Genomic DNA, 11,542 nt, shown 5'->3' with positions numbered 1-11,542 from the left:
ATATATATATATATATATATATATATATATATATATATATATATATATATATGGATATTGAAGTCATCTTTTGGTGCATTAGGAAGCTACATTAGTCTACCATTACTGCAAAATGGCAACAAAGTCAAAAAGCTCAGAAGTTGTTTTACCTACAAGTTTGAATTTTTAGTTTCCATTGATATCATTAGTCAAATGAAATGAGCAGATTTGTTTTTTTATAGCACTTATGCTCATTTGTACGGACACAGCGAAATAGAGAAGTGTTATTGTTATTAAATCTGTATTTATAAGGTTAACCAATAAACGGAAACAGAAATAAGATGAAGCAGAAAGAATACAAAATAATCCGAGTCCACAGAAACTACTGTGTCTCCTTAAGAAATTTAATCCCCTCACTGTACACGTAGGTTATGGATAAATTTATCCCAAGATAAAATGGATTAGTCCTGTTAAAGAAATAGCGGTATCTCAAACTTCTTTTACTTCAACGAACTTCAGAACAGGAACAAGTCACACAGACTTAGTCGATCCACACTTTGATTTATTTGAGAGAAAAAAATATATGTAGAGAAGGAAAATTTCAGTGTCTGAAAAATCAAAAATTGACTTCCTTTTATAGCCATTTTCAGTAAGAAACGTGTCTGTTCAGAGAAATCTGCTCAGACCCGTTTTATCCAGAAAGTTGTGTCTTTAACGACTTTTTAGAAAGAGTAACAACTTTTCAAAATGTTACCGTTACCCGCAAATTTATAAGAGATAATATTAACAGGATTTATTTGATTTAACAAAAACTGATTAAATAAATTTTGTCCAAAAAATTTATCAATCAATCACATCATTTGCCAAATCCAAATCCAAATAGCCGAAGCCGAGCGAGCGACAACGACGACGGCGCGAGGGGGCATCTTATTCTTAGCTCGTTAAGAAGTAATGGAAGTGTTTCCTTATATAAGGACAACAATTTCCCTTTCTTTTGCCGATATGGGAGAAATGACTTTTCTTTTGCACTTTGCAAATGACTTTTCATTTTCCCTCCAAGATAGTTCCCTCACTTTTCATATTCTCTCTTTTCTTTTCCCATTCACACTTGCTAAATACAACAATCCCCCACATGAATGGGGAAGGCTATAGTTAAAACATATGCATAAAAAAACTTGTGTGTCTTGTAGGTAAAGGTTAATCGCATTTGGATAAGTAGGTTTCCCTTTAAACTTTCCGTAGTGAACATATATCGGATATATTCGGCCAATCTATAGATTTATTATCTTTACCTAGACAACATATGTCATACAATCAACCCTTCAACTGTTCTTAGTTCTCATTGTTTTGTTCGTTTCATCCATGAACACATCTTGGATAGTAAGTGCTTAAAGAACTAGCCTTACCGGATTCTCCTTGAAGCGGCTTTCACTTCACACTTACATAGGTGATTTCTAAATGTGTTATCCCATAGATACACCATTTGATATTCCCTGTATCAAACTTAGAAACCATTAAAAAGTCCTTATGTCTTTATCCTGGTTACTAAACATTGTCTCAAATGGACCATAAAATAATAATAAAAAAATTTTGACAATATGGAACCGTCATCGATGACTTTGTTTTATCTCCTTGAACCTAGATCTTGGGATCTCCAGTCTTCTAGGTAGAGTTACCGCCACGATGACTTCTTCTCGGCCATAGTCCCATTCCCGTCGATTATTTCTCAACTCCCCCTATATTTAAGCCTTTTGTAAGTGGATACGACACATTATCTTTTGACTTCACATAGTCAAATGTGATAATTCCACTAGAGAGTAGTTATCTCACAGAGTTATGTCTTCGTCTTATGTGACGAGACTTGTCGTTATGCATAATGCTTCCATCCCTTCCTATTGCAGCTTGACTATCACAATGTATGCATATAGGGGCCATTGGTTTGGGACAAAATGGAATATCTTCTAAGAAATTCCGGAGCCATTCAGCTTCTTCACCTGCTTTGTCTAAAGCAATGAATTCAGATTCCATTGTAGAGCGAGCTATACATGTTTATTTGGATGATTTCCAAGATATTGCTCCTCCACCAATAGTAAAAACGTATCCACTTGTGGATTTTGTTTCAGTTGACCCAGTAATCAAATTTGAATCACTATATCCTTCAAGAACGGCTGGATATTTGTTGTAATGTAAAGCATAGTTTTGAGTGTCATCTAAGTATCCCGAAACTCTCTTATTTGCCAACCAATGACTTTGATTAGGATTACTTGTGTATCGACTCAGTTTACTGATAGCGCAAGCTATGTCTGGTCGTGTACAATTCATGACATACATTAAGCTTCCCAATACGCTACCATAGTCCAATTGAGACTGACTTTCACCTTTATTCTTTGCAAGATGAAGGTTTACATCAATTGGAGTCTTTGCCCTTTTAAAATTCAAAATTTTGAATTTTTCAAGTATCTTTTGAATATAATGAGTTTGAGACAATGCTAGACCGTTAGGAGTTTTAAGAATTTTAATTCCTAATATCACATCAGCAACTCCTAAATCTTTCATATCAAACTTAGTAGCGAGCATACGCTTTGTAGTTTTTATATTAGCAATGTCTTTGCTCATTATAAGCATGTCATCTACATATAGGCATAAAATGACATCGTGATTTGGAGTATCTTTAATATAAACACATTTATCACATCCATTGATCTTAAATCCATTTGACAACATGGTTTAATCAAACTTTGCATGCCACTGTTTTGGTGCTTGTTTTAGTCCATAAAGTGACTTAATAAGTTTGCACACTTTCTTTTCTTTACCAAGAACTACAAACCCCTCAGGCTGTTCTATGTAAATTTCTTCTTCAAGCTCTCCATTAAAGAAGACTGTTTTCACATCCATTTGATGAATTTCAAGACCGTATAGTGCAGCTAATGCAATTAAAATCCGAATTGATGTAATCCTAGTCACTGGCGAGTATGTGTCAAAATAATCAAGACCTTGTTTTTGTATAAAACCTTTGACAACAAGTCTTGCTTTATATTTGTCAATAGTTCCATCATCTTTCATCTTCCTTTTAAAGATCCATTTTGAACCCAAGGGTTTGTTCCCTGGAGGAAGATCAACCAACTCTCAAGTATGATTGCTGAAGATTGATTCAATTTCACTATTAACAGCCTCCTTCCTACAGGTTGAGTCGCTAGACAACATTGATTCTTTGAATGTTTTAGGCTCACTTTCAAGAAGAAATGTTACAAAACAGATCCAAATGAAGTAGATGTACTTTGACGTTTACTGCGTCTTGGACTTTCTTCATTAGGTTCATTCTCTTTTGGTTCTTCTCTGGGTTGTTTAGACCCCCCACTAGATGACTCAAGTCTAGTTTTATACCGATAGATATGTTCAAAAAATTCAGCACTATCTGATTCTATTACTGTATTATCATGAATATCCGGATGTTTTGACTTATGAACCAAACATCGACATGCCTTACGGTTTGTGGCATATCCAATGAATACACAATCCACAGTCTTAGGCCCTATTTTTACCCTCTTAGGTATAGGAACTTGGACTTTGGCTAGACACCCCCACACTTTGAAATATTTCAAATTGGGTTTTCTACCTTTCCATTTCTCATATGGAATAACATTTGTCTTTGAGTGAGGCACTCTGTTAAGTATCTGATTTGTTATAAGGATAGCTTCCCCCCACAAGTTCTGTGGTAAACCTGAACTTATAAGTAATGCATTCATCATTTCTTTTAAAGTTCGGGTTTTTCCTTTCTGCAATTCCATTAGACTTAGGAGTGTAGGGACCAGTAGTTTGATGGATTATTCCATTTTCTAAACATATATCTGCAAATGGAGATTCATATTCTCCACCTCTATCACTTCTGATCATTTTGATCTTTTTATCTAACTGATTTTCAACTTCAGTTTTATATTGCCTAAACGCATCTATTGCTTCATCCTTACCATTTAGCAAATAGACATAACAATATCTAGTGCAATCGTCAATAAAAGTTATGAAATACTTTTTCCCACCACGTGATGGTGTTGACTTCATGTCACAAATAACAGTGTGAATCAATTCTAAAGGATTTGAATTCCTTTCAACATATTTATAAGGATGCTTAGCATACTTAGATTCAACACAAATTTGACATTTTGATTTATTGCACTCAAATTTGGGCAAAATATTTAAGTTAATCAGTTTTCGCAAGGTTTTGTTATTAAAGTGTCCCAAACATTCATGCCATAAACATTTAGACTCAAGCAAGTAAGAAGAAGCAAAATCTTTATTCATATCAACTGCAATTGAGTTTGAAAAGGCCATCATTAAGGTAGCCTTTTCCTACATACATATCATTTTTGCTTACTACTACTTTATCAGAAACAAATACACATTTAAATTCATTATTGGTCAGAACTGGAATTGAAACTAAATTCTTTCTCAATTCTGGAACATATGAGACCCTATTCAAAGTCACCACCTTGCCTGATGTCATCTTTAAAAGGACTTTGTCAGTTCCTTCCACCTTTGCAACAACGGAGTTTGCCATAAACAACTTCTCATCTGTATGTGATGGAGTATATGATGAAAATAATTCTTTGTTGGCACAAACATGGCATGAGGCACCAGAATCTATCCACCATTCTCTTGGATTTCCAACCAAGTTACATACTGAAAGCATTGCACAGAGATCATCCATTTCTCCGTTGGATTCAGCCAAGTTTGCTTGATCCTTCTTTTTCTTGTCCTTCTTAGGACCCCGACATTCAGTAGCCCTATGACCATGTTTACCACAGTTGAAGCAGTTTCCATTGAATTTCTTCTTAGGAGGATTGCTTTTTGGTCCAGATGCTTACTTTCTTTTCTTTAATTTTGTGGGATCTTCTTCAATAAAATTTACTCCAGATATTGCTGAATTACCACGTGACCTCTTTTATGAAGCCTTATTATCCTCTTCGATTCTCAACCTTACTATGAGATCTTCAACAGTCATTTCTTTGCGTTTATGTTTCAAGTAGTTTTTGAAGTCCTTCCACAATGGAGGTAACTTTTCAATAATTGCATCCACTTGAAAGGCATTATTCACAATCAATCCTACATTAAAGATTATGTGAGTATTAAGGAAAAACTTAATATTTCTAACATAGGCATTATATAAATTTATACATTCAACAGGGAGATCATGGATTAAGACCTGCGATTCTTGAACTTGGGTGACGACGGTCTTACTGTCTATCATCTTATAGTCCAGAAATTTTACCACAATGAATTTCTTCATTCCGGCAACTTCTGTTTTGTACTTCTTTTCCAAAGCATCCCAGAGTTCTTTTGAGGTTTTGACATTGCTGTACACATTGTATAGATCATATTGCAGGCCACTGAGAATATAATTTTTACACAAAATATATGAGTGTGTCCATGCTCTTGTTACCAAGAATCGTTCATCAAGCGGAGTTTCATCTGACATAACAGGAACATTTTCATTAATGAACTTCTGCAGACTCGACGTAGTGATATAGAAGAACACCTTTTGTTGCCATCTCTTAAAGTCGACTCCTGAAAATTTTGCAGGTTTCTTAGCCGGCACTAAGGCAGCATTTGAATGATTATGTGCAACCGATTTTGTTGCAGTACTTACTGTTGCAGCACTTAATGTTGCAGCACTTACTATTCCAGCATTTGTTTGACTTGAATTAGTCTTTTCTTTTTTTTCTGTCACAAATGGCAGATAAGTTAAGTATTTGAAATACTAACAGTAAAGAACAAATCTTTACACAAACTGTTTCTGATTTAACGATAAAGTTAATATGTTCTTTTAATCGTTACTCAAATGAATTTTAAAAATTCAAGCAGAGTAGAAAACCATAAAAGATTTAATCTCCAGAAACCTCAAATACAGGAAGTTTTAAATTTCTTAAGATTGTTATTGTTATTCAACCTGTATTTATAAGGTTAACCAATAAACAGAAACAGAAATAAGACGAAGCAGAAAGAATACAAAATAATCCGAGTCCACAGAAACTACTGTGCCTCCTTAAGAAATTTAATCCCCTCACTGTACCCGTAGGTTATGGATAAATTTATCCCAAGTTAAAATGGATTAGTCCTGTTAAAGAAATAGCGGTATCTCAAACTTCTTTTACTTCAACGAACTTCAGAACAGGAACAAGTCACACAGACTCAGTCGATCGACACTTTGATTTATTTGAGAGAGAAAAATATACGCAGAGAAGGAAAATTTCAGTTTTTGAAAAATCAAAAATTGACTTCCTTTTATAGCCATTTTCAGCAAGAAATGTGTCTGTTCAGAGAAATCTGTTCAGACCCGTTTTATCCAAAAAGTTGTGTCTTTAATGACTTTTCGGAAAGAGTAACAACTTTTCGGAATGTTACCGTTACCCGCAAATTTATAAGAGATAATATTAACAGGATTTATTTTATTTAACAAAAACTGATTAAATAAATTTTGTCCAAAAAATTTATCAATCAATCACATCATTTGCCAAATCCAAATCAAAATCCAAATAGCTGAAGCCGAGCGAGCGACGACGACGACAGCGCGAGGGGGCATCTTCTTCTTAGCTCTTTAAGAAGTAACGGAAGTGTTTCCTTATATAAGGACAACAATTTTCCTTTCTTTTGCGGATATGGGAGAAATGACTTTTCATTTGCACTTTGCAAATGACTTTTCATTTTCCCTCCAAAATAGTTCTCTCACTTTTCGTATTCTCTCTTTTCTTTTCCCATTCACACTTGCTAGATCCAACAAGAAGTAATAGAGAGTAGAGAGAGTGATCTACAAACTATTTCTTAGTTTGTGAGAAAATAGTGTGGAAATAATATTATTATGAGTTGGAAGAAATAAAAGAGTGTTGAGTAGAATCTTTTGACACTATTTTTATTTTCATTAATACTTATTCGGGTATCATATTTACCCCATTTTAATATTTGGTGTCGTTGTACTATCTTCCTATTGTAATCTAGTTTGGACATTATCCTGGGTGTGATTAAATTTTTGTCCAACACTCTAATGGAAATAATTCATAGAAAATCGTATCTCTCTATTGTTCATATGCTGCTGTGTAGTTATTAAAATATTTTCGGAACTAATAACAATAAAGAGTGATACTATAACAAAATACATGACAATATTACCATTTTCATTAATATTCATAGGAAGAATAAAGGAAAATAAACATTTATCTCATAAATTTGGAGTTATAGTATATTATACATTTGTGAGGGACAATTGCAGAAAGAGTGTAGACAGGGATACTCTAATACATTGTTGATTAATGTGGCTTACCACCAAAAGATAACATCCTCCCTTTCTATGTTTTGACCTTGTTCTTCACCTTCTTGGTGTGCTCATTGTAATCGTTCTTTTTCTTCTTAGCATTAGTTATACGACACACTTTATAAGCGATTAAAAATTGGCCTCTTAAGATTCATTTTCAACTATCAATTAAACATCTTAGTTGTGCACTAGTTTTTGATGCATGTACCAGGAACTCGTTCCTCTATTCATTTATTGTCCTAATTTATATTCATATCTTTCCAAAACCTTCATTATACTTCGAAGTGAATTTTCATGTGCAACTACAAAGGTAATTGTGTCATATGAATAAGCAAGATGGTTAGTTTTTACACTCTATTTAAGCATATATTATCCCACAAATCGGCAATCATCAAATAATAAACTCAAATTCATATACAAAACTTCAGCACCAAAAATAATCAAAGCAAGGGATAAGGGCCTCCTCAGTTTTACCCCCTAGAAGAGTGAAAGAAGTCTTGAGCCTCCCGATGAACCAACATAAAATACCAATTATTAGCTATAAGACTTCAGATGATATAATAAGACTTCAAATAAAGAACTTTGAGAATTTCATTTTCCTTAAGATGTTCATAAAAAAAGAACGATGATATCTTGTCATACCCATTTGCCATATCAAGTTTAACAATGGTATTGTCTAAGTTTCTTTTTCTTGTGATATCAGATGTGATATCATGACAAAGATATTTTCAATAATATTCATTTCTTTTACAAATCCTGATTGGTTGGAAGAGTTCGTCATCTCTAATTTATCATGCATCACCGTTAAAATAACTTTGTTGATGAAATTCCTCAAGCCTATAGGTCTTAGATAATAGGTCTTGGATAAGAGAAAGATTGAGGGTTATTATATTTTTGATTTTGGGTAACAATACAAGGTTTTATATGAGTAATAGATTGTGACAGTATATTTCCTTAAAAGAAAGCAGAGATCAATTTGCATATATCATCACCAACTATGTTCCAGCAATATAGATAAAAGAGACATGTAAAACTACATGTTCCACTTGCACTGTCTCCACTAAGATTAAACACAACATTTATAACAACTTCCTTTGAATGCATAAGGCCAAGAGAAGCATTATTTTGTTTTATCAGAATATGTGAAATGTGTTCAGAAGAGAAAACTATGTGACATCCCTTTCTTGAGTAAACTAATTCTGATAAAACTTGATAGTTTCATCAGAAATCAATTTGTTATCTTCCAGCAACTCACCTTTTTCATTATGTATTTTTTGTCAGAATTAGTCTTTTCTTTTACTCCTTCACTAGACTATAAAATAATCTAGTATTTCTATTTCCTTTCCCAAACCATGTAATTCCTGCCAAATATGCCCTTTATCGGTTTAATAACTACTCCCAACCTTAAAATAGATATGTGGAGGGTTGGATTTAATTAGAAGGACCCAACTTATTTTGTCTGGGCCAACAACCAAATTAATAGGAGGGCTATATTTAGACCAAAAATATAACAGAGGGTATATATAAATCGGTTTAGATAGTACAACCTTCATGGGTATATGTAAACTTTCTCCTTTTTTCTTATCAACATGTAATCACTTTGAATCATTCCAACCATAATGTATTCATTGATGTTTCATTTTCACGTATTTTGTTAAGCTAAGTGTGATACATAATTTTCTTTAATATATGAGTCTTAAAGGATGCTTAATTCATTTCCTTTAGGATGATAATAACCCTTACCTAGAATCATATAACTTAACTAGACCATTCATTTGGAGTTAATTTTTGCATCTTTTAGTTCAATATTTATGTGTCCTAATTTAAAACAACAACAAGATACCCAGTAAAAAAATTAGATGAAATTAATTAATTTAAGAATCACCAATAGTTGTAATACAATTTAATTGAGGTTAAAATGGAGTATAAACAACAAATATGCATCATCCATCTATCTTGCTTCAACATCTCTGCCTTCTCCAGTATTATTGAAAATGTTTCTAGGTTTTAATTCTATACAGTCTATTACATATTTTCATGGGTAGCCTTGCTCAGGGACCTTATCCCAAAATTGGACGACTTTAGCTTGTTGCTCAATTTCATGGTAACTCTCAAAGCCAAACGAATCTGACAAATGCCTTATAGTTCTAAGGCCATAAATCCATCTTCCAATATGAAATCGATAAAAAAAATAAGTGGTTCCTTTTAAAATTATTCTAGTTCTAGTTTTTCCTCGTCTTTAATTAAGTTTATCCACTTTAGAGAATCTACAAAAAAAATTACACTTTCGCAGTAATTCTATTTAGTAAGGTAATTCTTTCAAAATATCCAATACCTGAAAACACACACAAGATATATAAAACCTAGTGTCCTAAATAGAAGACCATTTCCAACACTAAGGTGTACCACCCCATATTATACAAAGTTTTTGTGTTGAGACCATGTGACATTACTGGCTTCTTCTCCAGCAAAAAAATATTCTATTTGATAGATAAAATCACAAATACAAGACATTAGGCTTTTCAAACAGACCAAAAAGGCCCAAAAAAAAAAGGAGGGTGGGGGGCTAGACCACTCTTTTTGAGTTGTTTATGGTCAGAACGGGTCAACCACGTTCACTTGACATCACTAACTAAAATTTAGCCTGATCCAAACCACCTAACAATTCTTATTATGAGACAATCAATTCATTATCCGCTCTTATCATGTCGGATAGGGTTAGTTGTTGGCAAACCCTTCCCACTAGACACGACTTTCACTATACCACCCATATTGCGTATTAAACAATCATAGAACATACAATTTTTTCGTTGAAAATTAAATATAATAATCTTGTATTCAGGTAAATAACATATTCACATAAAAAATAAATGACTGAGAAACATTTCATCCCTTGGTCATCACTAAATAAAATCTAGGTCCTTGTGATATCTAGTGGATAAAATTAAGAGGATTACATATATATATATACATATATATATATATATACATATATANACAAGACTCAACAAAAATCACCAAATGAATCCTCGATATTTGTTCGAAACTTTGAGTACACAAACCACATATGCTACCCAACCAAACTCGACACCAAACTGCCATTAGAACCTCTAAAATTTCAACCAAGACCTCACTTAGGCCTACAATCATCCCCTGGTTTCAATGGATTCATCAAAATCTTATCCGAATGTCCAAACTCCAAATATTGGCTAAAGTGAACTCATAGTCTAAATTCACTTAACTTACAAATCAAGAGCTCAAATATACGAAATAACTCTGAAACAAAAAATGTCAACACTCCTAGATCAATTCTACATTATAGAGCTGATGAAATTGAAGAAATCCTATTCCGAGACTCGAAAATCTAGTTGTTGTCATAAACCACTTTTAACAACTAACCTTCCAAAAACTACAACTTTTTTATCAAATTCAAAACCAACTTCTCGAGCTCTTTTTCTCAAAGATTCTACCTAGGGGAATTTTAAGGAGTCAATCCTTTTTAGATTGAGATTTGAAATCTCTCAAATATATTAAACTCGAAATTCCACCTTGCAGGTGTTATCTTGTAGCGCTCCAGTGTAGCGGTCCTCTGATCATGAACTCCACTCTCATTGCGTAATACAAATGTGTTTGGAACGGAGCAATGGTGACAAGGAATGTTTTAATTCCTTCGACTGCATCGTGAAATGTTCAATCACAACGATATGGATCGTTATAAAATAATTTCACCAAGAATCTAAAAGGAATGAAGAAAAATAGTAAATTTATTGAAAAGGAAAATAAAATAATAAGAACCAGATATTAGTCCGAGATTTGCGAGAAAGAAAATTAATTAAAGCCTCTTAATATTCACTCATTTTATTTAAAACTCTCTATCCCTTTTTCCCTCATTTCTCCATTCCCTTGAGAGTTTCTTACCTCATCTTTTTTTCTTTCCTTTTTTTTTTATCTTTTTTATCTTTATCTTTTATCCTTCTGAAACTCAAGGGGAATGCTTCTCCCTTCATTACCTGATCTCAACATTCAAGTGAGTTTAATTATATTTCGTCCTTAATTTCTTCTTAATCTTGATATCATATATGACATTGTATTAATTGTATGTACATATTTTGACGTTTACATTTATGGTGATGAAATATTGAGTTAGATATTTTTCATTTCATTATTTAATAGGATTATTTATATGATGGAACTTATGAATTATGTAGATAAAGAATGAAGAAATATAAATGTTTTTCTATGTAATTTAACGAATGTTTG

The sequence above is a fragment of the Solanum pennellii genome, chromosome 12, assembly GCF_001406875.1.
Source record: "Solanum pennellii chromosome 12, SPENNV200".
Taxonomy (NCBI): Eukaryota; Viridiplantae; Streptophyta; class Magnoliopsida; order Solanales; family Solanaceae; genus Solanum; species Solanum pennellii.
This window is presented reverse-complemented; position numbering follows the sequence as displayed.